The 19,590-nt window shown below is 39.6% G+C and overlaps 1 protein-coding gene across 1 annotated transcript in view; it reads left to right on the top strand.

Moving 5' to 3' along the window:
* LOC117802813 (1-phosphatidylinositol 4,5-bisphosphate phosphodiesterase epsilon-1-like) overlaps positions 1 to 19,590 on the top strand; it is a 75,579-nt gene that overhangs the window by 30,608 nt on the left and 25,381 nt on the right. The window lies entirely within an intron of this gene.

Here is a 19,590-nt window from a genome sequence, read left to right as displayed (position 1 = left end):
TATTGTAAATGGGATGGATTCCCTAATTTCTCTTTCTTCAGTCTCGTTATTCGTGTATAGAAATGCAACTGATTTCTGGGCATTGATTTTGTATCCCGCCACATTACTGAATTGCTCTATAACTTCTAATAGTTTGGGAGTGGATTCGGCTGGGCTTTTGACAAGAACCTCGTCATCTCTCTCACACCCAGCAGCCTCAGCCAGCCAGCCCTCCTCCTTTTAAATGGTTGGCTCCAGTGCGGCTGCTAATCTTGCCATTTTAAGATAGCCTCGACCTGAAGGCTGAGACAAGTTCCAAAGTGGAGCACAGGGCATAAGTAGGATGTTCCATACAGGCCAAAGCAATGAGTGAGAAATTAACCCCAAGCCCGGCCAGGCCACCGTCACCAGCACTGCTAAGCAAATCCCAGCCATCCACCCCACAACCTGCTCCATCACGTGAGTGAAATATTTAGCCAGGTTACCCCACGTTTCTTGCTGTAAAACTAAACCTTTGTGGTCTGCTAGAGCCATTACTGAAGTCTGTCATTTGCAATACTCCTTTCAGTACTCTAAAAGTATCTACTCTTTTTATACTTCATGTTCATTAAAACAATAAACAGCCATCACTTAGGTATTCCAACAATGCCTTGTAGTCTGCAAAACAGAACAATAGACAGATATCAGTTTGCTGTATTCTGTATCATTTTTTTTTAATTTTAGTATTTAAAGTGTGCTTTTTAAGAAAGTAAGAGGGAAAACTGCTTACCATTCTGAGGGGAAAAGAAAACCTCTCACATGTGGCTTTAAAGTGTTCATTTATGGTGATGAGTTGTCCTGCATCATAACAACCTTTTAAACAAAGGTTTGCTGTGGCCACCCTCTGTAGATTCCACTGTTTCTCAGGGTAGGGTGTTGTAGTTAGTGCAAGTACAGTATAAAGTGCCTTAAAAAGAAAAAGAATTTTACGGGGCACCTGGGTGGCACAGCAGTTAGGTGTCTGCCTTCAGCTCAGGGCGTGATCCCGGAGTCCTGGGATCGAGCCCCACGTCGGCTCTTCCACTGGGAGCCTGCTTCTTCCTCTCCCACTCCCCCTGCTTGTGTTCCCTCTCTCGCTGGCTGTCTCTATCTCTGTCAAATAAATAAATAAAATCTTAAAAAAAAAAAAAAAGAAAAAGAAAAAGAATTTTAAGGGGTGCCTGGGTGGCTCTGTCAGTTAAGCATCTGCCTTTGGCTCAGGTCATGATCCTAGGGTTCTCTGGGCTCTCTGCTCAGCAGGGAGTCTGCTTCTCCCTCTGCCTCTGCCCTGTGTTAGTGCTCTCTCTCTCTCTCTTACTCTGTCTCAAATAAATAAATAAAAACTTTTAAAAAAAGGAAGAATTTTTTAGAAACAGGCAAACACAAATCTAATAATATTTGAAATGGTTTACAAGATTCAACTGTTCCATTAATAGATTAAACACAATGAATACCCTGACCCAAGTTTTAGTTGTCCTTGATTAGAGCCACTAGAGATTATTAAAAACAAAACAAAAAAAACCCCAAAAAACAAAAACTCAACTTTTCTTAGGAATCCTTTGAGTTGAGGAATCTTAATATGACACCTCTATTAGTACTCTGTAACCATCAACTTAGAAACGGAGTATTTGATGTTTGAAGGTAAATTAGACATTGAAGGAGCAGACCAAATGTTCAAATGTTCTCATCCAGCAGTGATCAGTACCTCAGGCCTGCTTAGTAAAACATTTAGTTATATATTTTCTTATTTTCTGTTGCTGCCTGCAAACATTCGCAAAATGTACATAATTGCTCCTGTCGCTTAGTCCCATCAGTTATTATTTTCTTGAACTCAAACCAAATCTTCATGGTCTTGGGATGAATGTTAAACTACTTAATTGGGAAATATTTAAGCAATGATGACATTAAACTTTCCTTCTTTACTCCTAATGGAGACTTAATAGTCCTTCCCAATAAATGTTTTAAAAATATGTATTTTTTAACTTCAAAGGTAGTTCGTGTTCACTGTTGAGAGATACAAAGATGGAGATAAGAAATGAAGAAAAAAGTCACCTGTGGTCTCACTATCAAAAGAACCACTTAACATTTTGTTGTATACCCCTTTGAGAGATATTATATTTCAACTGAACATATTTTTAGTAAGTGTTTAATATATGCCCAGAACTGTTTTGGGTGCTGAGAGAAAAAGAGATGAATGAGGCATGGTTCTTTTTCTCTAGGACTCACAAAGAGGGCATTTGAGTTATTGATCACAAGCTAGTTTGTTTGTAGAAGGATTAATTGACATCTCATAGTTTTCCAGGTTTTGAATATTTATGTTTTTAAGCCTAATAAAAAACAGTTCTAAACCCCTAAAATCCAGGCTAAGACCCAAACTAACTAAACTAGACTCTATTGGTGAAGCCTTGGCTTATTTCTGGGTGATTCTAGTGTGCAGCCATGGTTGAGAACCACTATCTTACAGAAACAGCATGTTTTTTTTTTTAAAAAAGAATGTACTTGCCCAATTAAAAGATGGCATCACCACCAAGTCCAGTAGAGGGTATCACTGGAAGCAGAGGTCTGTCTTACTGGCTAGTGCCACATTTTGACCTCAGGGACTCTGGATTCCAGCCTGTAGACCCCCAATCCCTGCCTGCTCAGGATCAGGTGCCCCTGGCCACCTCAGGTATTTGCCCATCTTCCTCCAGCCCAGCTCTGTGCTACTAAATGATTCTGATTGATTGCCAGGCCCCCTGCCATGTGGCCAGCACCCAGGGAAAACAAGGCTTTGGCCCTTGGGCTGTATAGTCCATATCCTGAACTTTTTCAAACCATCTCACTTCCCACTGTTTCCAGACCTTTTTAAATCCCAGCTCCTGGTCTCTTGCCTCACTATTGACCACAGTCTCAAACTGACCTCTTGGATCTGGCAGCTGATATTGCTCCTTTGGCTCCAGTCCTTGGCTCCAAAAGCTGCTGTGCCCTATGCCTCTATCACAGCAGTCTCCTCCACCCCTGGGGTACCAGCACCTTCCAAAGCAAACCAGGACCCCTGTCCAGTACCAGCTGTGTGAGCCTCAGCTTACGAAAGGGGAGAGGGCAGTTTCACCCTGCCTCAGCTAAGGTCTCTGGTCTCCCCTAAATGTGCAGTTTGGGCCTGACCACTCTCACTTGGCTGGTCTGACCCTTTGACCCAGCCTGGCCATCTTTATTTTGTTGGGCATCACAAAGAATTGGAATGAAATGAGAGAAAATGCCCGGACGTGCATTACGCTGGAGGCATTGTATCAGATTTCTGTGCTTTGGAGGGGCTGGTGTCTGCCCTGCATTCCATTCCACTGACCATGTGGTGCATTCTCCGTGCCGGCGGCTGGATGAAGTGTGTATCAGAAAATACAGCTGCTCAACCCTCAGAGCTCCAAGTGCCCTCTCTTGTCATCCGCCTTCCCCAGCTCCGGCCTGCCCCTTCCTGGCCTGGACCATAGCTTTGATCCAGGGTTTATCCTCATGTCTATTCATGGCTTGTATTTGTCCCTAGTCCCAAACCCGTGTCACAGATCCCTCTAAGGGGACAGAGAGGCCAAATTCCTGACATCAGGTTCATGGACATTTGTTGTTTTTGCCTGCCCAGCCTCCTCTCTCTTCTTCTGATAACAGCACCCAACTTTTGCTTGGGGAATTCTATGGTCGCCTCATATCAGAAAGAACATAGATCCACCATGCATGAAAAGTGTCCCTCCCTTCCCAAGGTGGGTCAGAACTCCCAAACTAATTCAGATGCTCCCTCTCTGAGATGTTACAGTGTCCCTAGACAGTCAAACCTACTGAGCAGGAAGATGATGTTCTTTTGTTTCTACCACCTACTGCCTCTGACATTCCTAGTTCATTCCCCTTTCTAAGCTTCATTCTGTTCCTTTTACCTCAATGTCCTGAGTTTCTTTGTTTTATTATTTGTTTTACAATAGCAAGAGCTGGTTCTATTGTTTGTGACCAGTAGATACAACTAGTTTATAGCCAACTTTATTTTCTTTTTTTATAATTTCAGAATTATTTGGAAAGTGTGATATATTTATTTATTTACTTTAAAGATTTTACTTCTTTATTTATTTTTGAGAGAGCGAGAGAAGGGGCAGAGCAAGAGGGAGAGAGAATCTCAAGCAGACTCTGTGCTGAGTGCGGAGCTCGATCCCATGACCCTGAGATCATGACCTGAGCTGAAATCAAAAGTTGGTTGCTTAACCCACTGAGTCACCCATGTGCCCTGAAAGTGCAATTTATATCCCAGGACTGCATGAAAGGGCTGTAGAGCAGAACTAGATTCATATTCTCCCATATAGCCTTCACACTCTGCAGATAAGGAAACTGACATTTTAGGAATTGAGGTAACATGTAGTGTCCTCGTCATCTAGTTACTGAGTTCATATTTGGGGAGGTGTCTATTAACCACTTCTGAGAGATAGGGAGGTACCACCCCCATACAAAGTGTGAATAATTCATTACCTAAATTTTCTTGAAAACGGCACTTCAGAGCTTCCAAAGCTCACTAGAATCTTTTCCTTGTAGAGAGGTGTCTTATGATTTACATTTGGTAATTTAAAATAAAAGAATTTGGGGGTACCTGGGTGGCACAGCGGTTAAGTGTCTGCCTTCGGCTCAGGGCATGGTCCCCGCATTACGGGATCGAGCCCCACGTCAGGCTCCTCCGCTATGAGCCTGTTTCTTCCTCTCCCACTCCCCCTGCTTGTGTTCCCTTTCTCGCTGGCTGTCTCTATCTCTGTCGAATAAATAAATAAAATCTTTAAAAATAAATAAATAAAATAAAATAAAATAATTTGGTCAGATTTTTCAATTTTCCATAAAACTCTCCAGTTACAGGATAAAATATCCTCCTTTTTGGGGAAAGGAATTGTAATTATTACCACTTAATGTCTCCAATACATATTATATACTTCCTGTGCAAAGATAACATTCTAGCTCCATCAGTGAATGCAAAAGATGCAATTGGAGTGGTACTTACAGGGTGAAAGAATGTCCAGTCTTTGGGGACCCATTGACTTTGTCCATGATTTGTATAATCCTAGTAAAGGTAAGTTTTTTTTACATCTCAGTGCTTCAGCTCTCCTCATTTATAAAACAGTGTGTCAGTGATACCTGTCTTATGGAAACGCAATGCAGGTTGGATGAGAAGGTGTTAACCACCTCCTGCTTGGAGGTGAGACATCACAGACAAATAAACATTTGTCGAATGCAGCATTTCTTTATTACCTCCCAAGTCCACTTCACTCTCCCAAGATGGTTTCTTAAAATTATGCAGTAGGCAGATGATGAAAAACTGTTCCTGGGACTTAATCATAGAAGATATTCCTGACAAAGTACATTTTGGGATATGTGGTCCAGGAACATAGCCAGTGATTTTGCAAGTGTATCTCTCCAGCAAAAACAAGGCCTTTGGACAATAGGACATCTTATTACTTTGGCTTTTTATCTAATTTAGATTGCTCTCCTTCTACAGAGAGTCGTGTTCAACCTGAGAGAGACTGAGGTGGAAAGTCTAACCCCACAATCTTGCTGAGGAGGAAACCGAGGCACAAGGGAGACAAAGTGTGTGGCATATTCATTGATACAATGTCAATAGGAGTAGAAAAGACTTTTTTTAAAGATTTATTTATTATTTTAGAGAGAGAGAGCACACATGCAGGCAAGCAGGGAAGGGGCACAGGGAGAAGAGAGAGAGAGAGAATCTCAAGCAGACTCCCCGCTGAGCATGGAGCCCAATGCATTCCCGACCCATGAGATCATGACCTGAGCTGAAATCAATAGTTGGACACTTAACCGACTGAGCCACCCAGGTGCCCCTAGAAAAAGCTTTTGATTCTCTTACTCTCTCTGACCCCCCAACATTTGAGGAATTATGCCAAGTCAAGGAATAAACTGCCTGGATAAAAAAATGGTAGCAAAACTTGTTTTATTTCAGGCAGCCCTTCAGTCTTTGACCACCATGAAAAGCACAAGAAGAGTTAGTGACTGCTGGTGGTGAATGCTCCGTAGTTTTCCACAGAGCAAAAGCCACTGCCAATGAGTCTGACAGAGGTTTTTTTTCCACTTACCCCCTCTCTGTTTCTGATAATGGGTACACTTTGTGTGAAACTGGAAGACACTAAAATAAATAATAATAAACTTATGTTGATAATTATTTTTTTCAGCCTTCCAGTGTCTGCCTGTGTCTTAGAATCTTAAATAGTTATGGCATGGCATTCATTTTTTTAAAGCCCAACTCAGCTATATTTGTTGATACACGAAAAATGAAAAAAAATTAAACCAGCGAGGGTGTTATTACTGTCCAAATAAATTATGAATGTTGATAAGCCAAATAAGGTGCCTACATACTGTCTGACTCACGAGGGCACTTAATAAATATTTGTTGAATGAATGAATGAAAGATAAACACTTGCATGGGCAAATCAAGTCAACTGTTAATTTTTATGCTGGATTATAGAATATGGAGGAGCCAAGGAGTCAGGAACACTGGTCCAGTCCCCACGTTTTACACAGGGAGAACTGAGGCCACAGAGCAGTCATTTGACTAAGGCATAGGCTGGTGACAACTCTGAAAATGTTCTTACTTCCCTCAAGCTGTCATTCCAAACCTCTTGACAAATTGATAATGTGTACACAATCAGCCTGCTGATGTAATAGATTTTCCTCACTCAGTTTGCTCTAATGACAGTAGCATTCTTTCATTCATGCAATGCACATTTATTGCCTGCTATTATGTACCAGTCCTAGTCTAACCAGTGAACAAAACAGACCAAAATCTCACCTTTAGGGAGCAGGAAAAGAACAGGCAAAAGAAAAGAACATGAGTAAATATATCATAAATCAGATGGTAGAAAGTGCTCAAAATAAAGCAGGATAAAAAAATAATGGGGATCCACTACTAGGTACGTATTCAAGAGAAACTATAACTTACGTTTACAAAAAAACTTGTACACACATGATCTTAACAGTGCTAGTCTTAATAGTCAAGAAGTGGAAAAAACCCAAATATCCATCAACTGATAACTGGAGCAATAAAATGGGATATTATCCAGCAATAAAAAGGAATGAGGTACTGATTCATGATACACCATGGATGGACCTTGAAAACATGACACTAAGAAGCCAGTCACAAAGGACTACATATTATGCAATTCCATCTCTATGAAAAGTCCAGAATAGACAAATATATGGATACCGAAAGGAGAATAGTGATTGCCTAGGGCTGAGGAGTTGGGGTGATTGAGAGTGATGGCTAAAAGGTACAGACTTTTTTGGGGGGGGCAATTAAAATGTTTTCGAATTGATAGGAGAATGGATGCACAACTCTATGAATACACTAAAAGTTATGGAATTGTATACTTTAAATAGGTGAACTGCATGGTAGTTCCAAATAAAATTGGATTAAAAATGTTGTTTAAAAAATGATGGAGGATACTGGGGCAGGAGTGGGCTGCTGCTGTTTAAAAAATGATGGAGGATATTGGAGCAGGAGTGGGCTGCTGCTGTTTTAGGAAGGGTGGTCAAGGAAGGCCTTGTGGATAACAGGATGTTTGAGCAGAGCCCTCTAGGAATTGAGAGAGTGAGCCTGTGGATATCTGGAGGAAGGATATTCTAGGCAGAAGGGACAGCAAAAGCAAATGCCCTGTGGTGAGTAAAAGATTGAGATATTAAAGGAACAGCAAGATCATGTAGCTTGTGTATGAGCATAGGGAGGTAGTTGAAGAGGAGGTAGACAGTTAACAGGGTAGGGTAGGAACATGTTGGCAGAACTTGTTGGCTGAAGAACTGTGGCTTCTCTCTGAGTGACATGGGCAACCACTGAAGGCTTTTGAGCAGAGGCATGAGATGGTTTTTAGACAAATCACTCTGTTACCGTTACAGTAGATCAGAAAATTAACTGATTTCATAGTAGTGTTCAAATGAACTTCTGGCTCCACTTCTGGGCTTAACATAAATTCAGAACATAAGTGAAACCGGGTCGGGGGTCTCCCATACCCAAGCATGCCGAGAACATCACTCAGTCTTTGCCATTGGAACCAGGGGCTAGGGAGGAGCTTGGAGCTCTGAGGCTAGATCTGACACAATTTCATCTGGTTTTGGAAGGACTCTCTTTAGGAGAGGAGACAGTGATCAGATTAACCAGCAATTGTATTTGACAATAAGAATGCCAAGACTTAAAAGGATTATCTGATATAACTGCGAGACCAGGGAGAGGGATGAGCAGTGGAGGCTGACTTCCGAGTCCTTGCCTAAATCAAAGGATAGGCTGAGGGAAGATAAAATTACTGAGTCCACAGACTTCAGAATCCATTTATCTATCCTTAACTTCCGCTCTCTATGTGCTTTTTACCAAGAAACACTGCAGAATCAATGGGGCCAGAAGGGGTGGTGGGAGGAAGGAAGTGATGAGATGTATTTACTTTACCGATGACTTATAATTCCTTATGGTTTTTCAGAACTATTTTTTTTATATTTTTTCTTCTTCTTCTACATTTTACATTAAACTTTTTTTAATGTGCATATTTGAAAGCATCCTATTTCTGTAGGTGAAGCTTAAGGAATAGATTTTTTTCTTCCTGTTAAGATTTTTACCCTGCTTAGCTAATAACTTCACGATTGACAACCCGTGTTTACTTAAATGAAAAAAATAATAGGGCTGCATATAAGATATTTTGGCAGAATGGCTAGTGGTGTGAATACTAGAGAATTATGTTTTAGGAGGTGAGAAATACCCTTTTGAATTAGTCATCCTCAATATCTCGGATGGCAATAGTGCTGAACAGAAAATTAGGAAATGCTGATTTTTTATAAACAGCTAGGCATGTATTTTTTTTTCTCCACTCCTAAAGATGAGCTATCCAAAATGTAGTCAATAAAACCATAACCACTCTCAGAAAAGCTCTGGGTAATTAAGATAAATAATCCATCAGAGGGATATTTCTATCCTGAGTGTGCTGATTACTCTTGAGGGGATTCAGACACGTTTGGGGAAAGAAGATCCTGTGGCTGGTTTTATCAAGGTGGCCCAGGGGTGGGATTCAAGGCATAAGGGACCAAACTGAACAGACGAGATAGAAGTGCTGGAGGCCCGTGGAGACAGGACAGGAGGTGTAGAATTTGCACAGAGAGGGTGTTAAGATGAGTTTAGAGAGAGTGGTCTGATGAGCAGTCATCCTTAGGCTTTTCCCTTCCTGTCTTTGAGGACATTTGTCTCTCTCATTACCTCTCTGTTCCTCTTTCCTTTCTCTTGTCCTTTTCCTGCCATCCCATTTGCTCTCTCTCCCTGCATGGATATTATGATACACACTGAAGGCTGTTTTATGGATTGTTGTATTTATTGAATTAAGTTTTATGTTCCTGTGTTTATTTTTTCATTCAGCCTCTTGCAGTTTGCCTGAGAAAGGAAAGCAAAAGAACAGAGAACAGTAGGCTGAATGCTTCCTTTTAAAAGTGGACAACTTAAAAAAAATTTTTTTTCAATAAGTAGATTTCTTCTTTTTAGTCAATGGCTTTTCATAGGAAAAAAACAAAAAAACAAAAAAACAAAACCTTTCCAATTGACTCCAAATCTACACAAAAGTGTTCAAAAAGTTTCATTTGGTCAAAAAGAAAAGCTGCGAATTAGCAAGGTGTGGGTGCGGGAGGGTCATCCTATTTCTGTATGTTATATAATAGACAGAAATTGATTTTCGATAAGGAAGTAAGCAGCTGCAAATACTGAAGTTCAGCTTTCGTGAGAAATGGTTGCTCTATTTTAGGGTTCTTGCCAAAGCTGAAACAGGTGCTGACTCTTTTTTCTTTTTTTAATACTCATAGCTTACGGGGGTTTAGCTGACTGGAAGGAGGCCGCCACTCAATGGACCTGTGCCCAAATGGGATGTCGTTCGGGCAGCACAATATGCTCTAACCAGCTTGATGCTCTGATACAATTCCCAAAGCCCTTCTCAAATAGTTGGCTCGGTGGACTCCCACCCATATTAAAATTAGAATCACACCTGCCACATCCAGCATGTGTTAAGTTTCTGAAAATACTAGAGAAGGAAGATGGCAAAAATATTCATACCAATGTCCTTAAAGAGACGGTAGCTCTGGGACATTGCGGGTGGGGATGCGGGAAGGGAGTAGGAATCACCGATGACTTCATTTCTCAAGTTTTTAAACGAATGCAGGACTATGGGAGCCCTTTGCTTCAAATTGTGGTAAAACATTTGTTTACGCCTCTTATTTTACAGTTTTCAAGCATTAGCTTAGTTTTGCCAAACTTCTGAGTGTCTTTTACTTATTTTTAAAATATTGTGAAATTTTACTGAGAATAGAATATAATGCAGAAAGTGCAAAGAGGAAGGTGAAAGCTCCAAGTGGGTTCTCAGAGGTAACTGAGGACAAATCGCAGTCCACCTATGCCACCACAAGCTCAAATGCCTACAGAATCTGCGGGTCTCATCAAGGAGACACTTGGCCCAGGGGTAACGAAACGGGGAGTGGGGGCTGTGGTAAACTGAAGGGGACGCAAGGCCTGTGAGGCCACTTAGCTCCACCAGCTGCACCCCTGTGACCACATGGCTCACAGCCGCCAGATCTGGGTGTTCAAGAGAATCCAGAAATCTGAATGCTATATAAGATTTCTCAATTTTTGAAACACTGGGGAGGTTTTGGGGTGCCTAGGTGCCTCAGTCAGTTAAGCGTCCAACCCTTGGTTTTGGCTTAGGTCATGATCCGAGAACTGTGAGATCAAGCCCCACATGGGGCTTTGCACTCAGTGGGGAGTCTGCTTGATATTCTCTTCCTCTCTCTCTCTATCTCTCTCAAATAAATAAATAAATCTTTAAAATACTGGGGAAGTCAAACAAAACACATCTGCCAACTTATGTAGTCCAGGGCTGCTGATTAGTGACTCCTGCCCTGTACAGCTCGGTTCCTCTGTACCATCTACTGCTCACCAAGCTCCCCTTCTGCACCAGTGTGAATCATTGGTCCCAATGCGGTCTGCCTTTGCCCCATTCTACCAGCTACCCCATGTCTTCTCAGACCGAGAGTGTGTCCCCCTCCCTCCTTGTTAAGTGTTAGCCTTCACTTTCCCTCCCACTTTCTCTGATGGACTTTTTGGGCATCCTCAGTCCATTCTTTCATTTAACAGGTATTTACTGGTGCTTATTATGGGCCAGGCACCCTTTTGGGCATGGGGTCATATGAGTGAATAGGATAGGCAAAAAGCTGTATCGTCATCCATGTCACCTTCTAATCTCTCTTGAGCTCTCTTTGCCCTTGAACCCACAGAACTCACAGGGAACTCAAAGTTTCACCGCATCTGGCACCTAGGGTCTCGATCAGATCCCCAGCGAATGTCTCTAGCGTGTAAATTCTCCCCTGACTGAAATGAGAGCTTTTTGACAGCAGAGACCGTGGTTTCTACTTCTTGGAATCTCACAGCACTCCTCCAAAATGATCTTGACCCAAGTGTCTAAAAATGTCCACTGTTTGATAAATTGAACTGATCTTATCATAACTGATGGAATGGAGCATATTAGGGAAGGTAATCAGATCTCATCACTGTTTTTTTGTTTTGTTTTGTTTTTTCTTTTGTTTCAAGAGAGAGAGAGAGCAGGGGGGAAAGGGAGAGAGAGAATCTTAAGCAGGCTCCATGCCCAGCACAGAGCCTGACATGGGACTTGATCTGACTACCCTGAGATCATGACCTGAGACAAAATCAACAGTCAGATGCTTAACTGACTGAGCCGCCTAGCTGTCCCTTATCGCTGTTCTTTAGAAAGGAGATTAAATGGAACTTTCTTTCCTTTAACTTTTGAATTACAGCATTTTATTTTGAAACATAGGTTGATTAACCTCTAAGAGTAAATAGCTTGGACTTGGGAGATTCACTTTGGGGACTTTGTAGTGTCTATCTGATTGTTCTGTGCCACGAGGCTCATAGAGAAGCTAATCAGAAGGAACCAGGAGAGAAGGGAGAACCTGGCTGCTCCTCTCATCCCAGTGATGATGTTCCAATACTCTGTATGACTTTGTGTTTTGAAAGCTTTGAGGCTGCTCATTCCACAAGGCATGTAGGTCACACTTGAAAACACAAGTCTCATATCTGCCCATCAGCATTTCTCATCCTTTCTGACTACTCAAGTCATCTCATTGAGATTTACTAGTGGAAGTGTATGGAACAGTTGGACAGAAATATCTTTGTTTCTGATGAATTAGAGAGCTGTGTGAGGCTACCATATGGAGAGTGAGTTAAGAAAGAGAGTAAAGGAAACAGAGGAAACTGTATTTCCAACATAGGAAAATAAGGGGGAGAGCAAGAGTGAGAGCAAGAGCGAGAGAGAGAGTGAAAGTCCAGATCTTAATGACATTGGTTGAACCCCTGGATCTAGCTATGCCTGAAGTAAATATATCTTCTGACTTTACAGTTAAATGTACTGACTTCCTTCATCACTTAAGCATTTTAAACAGGTTATCTTGCCCCTTGCAATTCAAAGAGTCCTAATTGGACTTTGTCATTTAATTTAAGCATTTAATAAATGTATGTTGAACATCTGCTATGTCCTAAGGGTTATGCCAGGAAGTGCTGGGGATACAGAGTTGAACGAGGTGATTTCTCTTCTTTATAAATTAAAAATTTGAAAACTTGACCTTTTATTAGCAGTTTGATATATTTGTCTTTCTGTCTTAAACACACATATACACACATACATTCTTTTTTTCAAATTAAACATTTGAGAGTAAGCTGAAGAGATTAAGACCCTTTACTGCTAATGGATATCTCCTTAGAATTATAACTGTTTCTTGCTTTGCTTGTTTATTTGTTTTGTTTTTTAGATTCCACATATGAATCCAATCATATGGTATTTATCTTTCTCTGACTGACTTATTTTACTTAACATAATACCCTCTAGGTTCACCCATGTCACAAATGACCATATTGCATCCTTTTTTTATGGGTATGCAATATTCTAGTGTGTGTGTGTGTGTGTGTGTGTGTGTGTGTGTGTGTGTATACCACATCTTCATTATCCATTCATCTACTGATGGGAACTTAGGTTGCTTCTATACCTTGGCTATTGTAAATAATGATGTAATAAACATAGGGGTTCATATGTCTTTTTTTTTTGCATATATCTTTTTAAATTAGTGTTTCATTTTCTTTGAGTAAATACCCAGTCATGGAATTTTTGGATCATATAGTATTTCTATTTTTAATTTTTTGAGGAACCTCTATACCATTTTCTACAATGGCTCTACCAACTTACATTCCCACCAAGAGTGCCTAAGTTTCCTTTTTTTACCGTATCTTCTCCAACACTTGTTATTTCTTCTTCTTTTTTTAAAAAGATTTATCTGTTTGAGAGATAGAGAGAGAGCAGGGAGAGGGGCAGAGAGAGAGGGAGAGAGAATCTCAAGCTGACTCCACACTGAGTGTGGAGCCCAACTTGGAGCTTGATCCCTGGGCTCCGGGGTCATGACCTGAGCCAAAATCCAGAGTCAGCTGCTTAACCAACTGAGCCACCCAGGAACCCTCTTCTTTGATACTAGCCATTCTGACAGTTGTGACGTGAAATCTCATTGTGGTTTTGATTTGCATTTCTTTGATGATTAATGATGCTGAGCATCTTTTCATGTATCTGTTGGCCATCGGTATGTCTTCTTTGGAAAAATGTGTCTTCAGGTTCTTTGCCCATTTTTTAATTGGACTTTTGGGGGTGTGTTGAACTGTATAAGTTCTTTTTGTATTTTGGATGTTAACTCCTTATCAGATATATCACTTGCAAATATCTCCTCGCATTCAGTAGATTGCCTTTTTGTTTTGTTGATGGTTTCTTTCGCTATGCAAAAGCTTTTTATTCTGATGTAGTCCCAGGGGTTTATTTTTGCCTTTATTTCCCTTGCCTCAGGAGGCATATCTAGGAATGTATCTAGAAAAATGTTGCTATAGCTGATGTGAAAGAAATTACTGCCTGTGTTCTTATCTATGATTTTTATGGTTTTAGGTCTCACATTTAGGTTTCTAATGCATTTTGAGCTTATTTTTGTGTGTAGTGTTAGAGAGTGGGCCAGGTTCATTCTTTGGCATATGGCTGCCCAGTTTTCCCAGCACCATTTATTGAAGAGACTATCTTTTCCGCATTGTCTTGTCTCCTTTGTCATAGATTGATTGACCATATGAGTGTGTTTATTTCTGGACTCTATTCTGTTCTATTGATCTGTGTGTCTATTTTTGTGCCAGTACTGTATAGTGTTTTGATTATTACAGCTTTGTAGTTTATCTTGAGATCGGAAATTGTGATACCTCCAGCTTTGTTCTTCTTTCTCAAGATTCTTTTGGCTGGTTGGTGTCATTTGTGGTTCCCTAGGACAGTCTGTTATTATCAAATTCAGGAAAATTAACACTGATCCAATAAATATTAGTATCTAAAATGCAGTTTATATTCAAATTTTGATGACTGTCTCAATACTGTATATAACAATACTTCACCAATCCAGAATTTAACCCAAGACAACACACACATTCCATTTAGTTCCCATATCTCTTCAGTGTCTTTCAATCTGCAGTGGCTTGTCAGCCTTTCACTGTTTTTCATGACATTAACATTTTTAAAGAGTTCTTGCCTTTTATTTTATAGAATTTCCCTCACTTTAGGTGTGTCTGAGTGCCTTCTGTGACTTCATTAGGAAGATGCATTCTTGGTGAGAATATAACATAGTATACATCTCTTTCAGTGCATGACAATAGGAATCACCTCATGTTTTCATCCCATCTTGGGTGATGTTAATTTTGATCATTTGACTACAGTATTATTTATGATATTTTGGTAAAAGTACCCTTTCTTCTTCTATAATTAATAAGTAATCTTTAAGAAGATGCTTTGAGTCTACATACATATTCTGGTCCCCAAAAAATTTTTGATCGATAATTTCAGCATCCATTGATGATTCTTCCCTGAACCAATTAATAACATGGTGGTAAAATGGTGATTCAAAACACTCTATTGTTCCTCGTACATTTTAAGGTTGATATTTTTCTATAAATAGAAACTTTCTCTTTCCCCCATTCCTTTATTTATGTCTGTTTGTTTTTAGCAGAAGTATGGACTTATGAAATATTTTCCTTCTCTTCTTGAAATAAATTCAAACTTAAAGAAGAGTTGCAGGTGTAGAACAAAGAGTTCCCCATCACCCAACCTTACCTGAGGAAAAGTTGATGACATAATGTCCATTACTGCTGAATACTTTAGAATTCTTTTAAACAAGGACATTCTCCTTCATAACCACAACACAACCTTTAAAATCAGGAAATTAACATTGATAATTACTATCTAATCTACAGATCTAATTCATATTGCTTCATTTGTTCCACAAATGTCCTTTGTCACAAAAAGATCCAATCCAGGAATACACATTGCATTTCGTTGCCATACCTGTGTATCTTTCCTTGACTTTTATGACTTTGATACTCTCAAAGTTCAGTCATTTTGTAGACTGTTCCTCAGTTTGACTTTGCTTTATGTTTCCTTGTGATTAGATTCAAGTTTTGTGTTTTGAGAAGGATATCTCAAAAGTGATGCTCTGTATCTTCAGTATATCCTGTGAGGTATCATACAATTTCAATATGTCCTATCATGGTGATGTTAACCTTCATGACTTGATTAAAGTGGTGTCTGCTGCAAGGTTTCTCTAGTATAGTTACTTTCTCTCACTTCATACTCGACAAGTATTTTATATAGTTATTTTGAAATCTTGTAAGTATTCTGTTCCTCATTAAACATTCGCCCACTAATTTTAACATTCACTGATATTTCTTAGCTAAATTTATTACTATGATGGTTGCCAAATAGTGATTTTCTAATTCCATCATTCTATCTACATTCATCAATTGGTTTTCCAGTGTAAAGAGGTTTTCTATCTATCTATCTATCATCTATCTATCTATCTATCTATCTATCATCTATCTATCTATCTATCTATCTATCTATCTATCTATCCATCATCCATCCATCCATCCTCTATGTATCTTCTATCTATATATATCAGTATGGGCTCGCGGATTCTTACTTTGTTTAACATGCTATAATCTGTTACTAATGATATTTATTTTATTGCTCAAATTGTCCCTGATTTGAGTATGAAACTTTCAGAAAATTTGACATGTCCTCATATTCTTTGGACTCTTCTTTACACAACAAGGTAATCATTTTGTGTTTTCTTGGCACAGGGCTAGAATCAGCCATTTTTTCCAAGAAGCTCTGGTTTTCATTAGTGGGAAATGGAATTTAGAAACCAAGAACTGGGCACTTGGTGTGTTTATTGCTTCCGGGTTGTGATTGCTTTTAGACCCTTTCAGCCAAGATAAATAGCAAATCTATACTTATGTATTTTTAAGTCATGACTTTATAATGATTCCTCCAATTCTAGTCCGGCGGCACAGAGTTCTTCACCTCCATGCCCCATTTTATATTTACACATTTGTTTTCCAACAGCAAAAGCTCTGATTTCCCAGATCTTCAATATAAGGTTAATCATTTGCTCTATCCTACAATAGTCACAAAATACTCTGAGAACATACCCATACTGCTGCCAATAACAAATTTACTAAGCAAAATTCAAGATTTATTTGTGTTCTTTTTGTCTTCGGAGTGTGTTTATATGTTCAGAGTCCTGAATTAGTTTCCCCCTTGTGATTATATTATCCATTTGACATACAGCTCAATATATTTGGTTTTGTTTGTATTCAATTTTAGTTTTTGTGCTAACTTGTTGATTTCATTTTTTTAATATGTAAAAGCATTCGCATGGTTCCAAAAGTCAAAATAATACACAAAAGTTTATTCAGAGAAGTGGCACTATCTCTGCTTCCTCTCCCACCACTTTCCCACTTTTCCTTTGTAGGGGACATTAATCATTAATATCTGGTTTATCCTTCTTGTGATTCTTTTTGTAAAAATAAGCTGTTGCATGCATATTTTTATTTACCTTGTTTCTTACACATATTTTAGGAATTTGCTCCTTGGCTTTTGTTTTTATTTTGTTTTGTTGTTAGATTTATCTTAGAAATCATACCTTGCAGTATTAAAGAGTTCTTCCTTATAATTTTTTTAGTAACAGCTTTATTGAGCTATAACTCATGTACTATACAGTTCACCCATTTAAAGTATATGATTTAATGGGTTTAGTATATTCGCAGAGTTATTTGACCATCACCACAATCAATTTTAGAACATTTTCATCACCCTCAAAAGAAACCTCGTACCCATTATCAGTCACTGCCCATTCCCCCCAGTTCCACCAACCCTAAGAAACCACCTATCTATTTTCTGTCTCTCTAGCTTTGCTTATTCTGACCTTTCATGCAAATGGAGTCATACAGCGTGTAGTCCTTTGTGTCTGGTTTCTTTCACTTACCACAATGTTTTCAGGGTTCATCCATGTTGTGTCATGTATGAGTAGTTTTTTTTTTATTGCCCACTTCTCCTTTGTATAGCTATGCCACATTTTGTTCCTCCATTCTTCAGTTGATGGACACTTGAGTCGTTTCTACTTTTTGGCTGTTATGAATAATGCTGCTATGAACAGTCATGTGCAAGTTTTTGTATGGGCAAATGTTTTCAGTTCCCTTGACTATATGCCTAGGAGTGGATCTCTTGTTGGCTCTCATGGTAACTCTATGTTTAATTTTTTGAGGAACTGTCCAACTATTTTCCACAGTGACTGCACCATTTTACAATCCCACCAGTAATATATGAGGGTTTCGATTTCTCCACATTCTTGCCAACACTTGCTGTTATCTGACTTTTTGACTAGTGGGTGCGAAGTGGTACTTCATCGTGGCTTTGGTTTTCATATCCCTGATGCCTGATGGCTCTTTATTCTCTTTGACTGCAAAATAGTACTTCTTTTGTGATGTGCCATAATGAGCAAAGCAATTTCTTGCAGTCTTATGCCCTCTAGGGAGTTCACTGACCAGGAAGAGAGACAGACTGTTAATTTAATCCTTAAAACACGTTGCTAGTACAATTATTTAAACAAGAACAGGGCACCCCAGAAGTAGAAAAGAGGGAGAAACTCATTCTAATTGGGAAGTGAAAATCCTAAAATAGGGTGAGCCTGGAAGGATAATGTGGAGGTGGGGGAATAGCTTTTGAAAAGGCAGAGAAGTTTTTCAAAGAGCTGTGTGCTGAAGGAGACACTTTTCCTTCTGGAGTTTCACTGATCTTACTACATCACACGTAGGCTACGTATGAAAATGAATCTTTTTTTTTTTCCTGTACAGCGAATTTTAATTTTTCCTAACAATACAGGAGGTCAGTGAAGTACTGGCAGGAACTTAGCATTTTATGTGGTCATGTTGGCATGTCAGTAAAAAAGGCATAATGAAACAAAACATGGAATGCCATGAGATGTCTAGATTATAATTAAACACTTTGCAATCCGTGCCAAGTTGTTCCCTTCATGGGTATAAATACGTAATGATAATCTGAATTTATTTTGCTGGCATCTGAATGTAATAAAATGAACTTGGATTGCTTTCATTTCCTTAATTAGCTTCCAAAGTCCTGCTAGGTAAGTGACACATGGGCTAGCCTGTCTATGGGAAGAAAAGTAGAGTCCTGATTTATTCTAGTTTGCATGTGGCTGGCTTGGCTAAGAGAATACTGCATCTCACCAGGTGGACTCTCTCCTATCTTCCTTCGCATGGGATCTGTCTGTGTGCCAGGACTAGACCATTCACGGTTGAGTTCATTCTGTCGTCATCCTAAGTGCCTCGTTGCGATAGGAAGAGATCTGGTACCTCGTCTGGTTTCCAAGCCTTGCTCTTTGGACCAGCTGTGGGCATTTGTCCAGTTTATGATGGTCCTTTGCTTGGCTGTACCCAGGGACTCTGGAGATGGGTGAAGTAAGAGGTAAATTGGAAAGACAACCATACTCCCTCTGGGCCTTGTTGGCCCTTTTGACCATGATCTGCCCATTTATTCCAGAATTCCATTTTCAAATTCTGCTAGGTGATGTCTGATAATTCCTAATGCTGACACTGGCCTTAACCAGAAGAACACAGAATCCTTTTGTTTCCTTTGGTCCACCATATCCTGACCTCAGGCTTTACAAATGTTTGGACAAGATTTTTCTATTGAAATCCATTTCTGATGGAGGTGACCCCAAAAGACCCCAAAACCAATAGTTAACATGGAGCAAGGGACCAGGACTGTGGGTGTTTGGGGATAGGAAATATAATGCTTAATTTCTGTGATATGTAATTTTTTTTCTTTACCAACTATACATATTACTTTCATGAAAAAGAAGGCAAAATAAATTCACTCTGAATTCTAGCCTGGAAGTGATTTTTCCCTTCAGATCAGTTTGGCATCAAAGCACCTCAGGGTGACTTTCCTCAGAGGCCAGCAGCAAGCGTCTTTTCTGTGACTGCTAATGTGTGCCTTTTCTTTTTTTTAAATGATTTTTTATTATATTATGTTAGTCACCATACAGTACATCTCCGGCTTCTGATGTAAAGCTCGATGATTCATTAGTTGCATATAACACCCAGTGCACCATGCAATCCATGCCCTCCTTACT

This window comes from Ailuropoda melanoleuca, chromosome 6 (assembly GCF_002007445.2).
Source record: "Ailuropoda melanoleuca isolate Jingjing chromosome 6, ASM200744v2, whole genome shotgun sequence".
Classification (NCBI taxonomy): Eukaryota; Metazoa; Chordata; class Mammalia; order Carnivora; family Ursidae; genus Ailuropoda; species Ailuropoda melanoleuca.
Note: the sequence above shows the minus strand (reverse complement) of the source record. Positions and strands in the feature narration are given on the sequence as shown.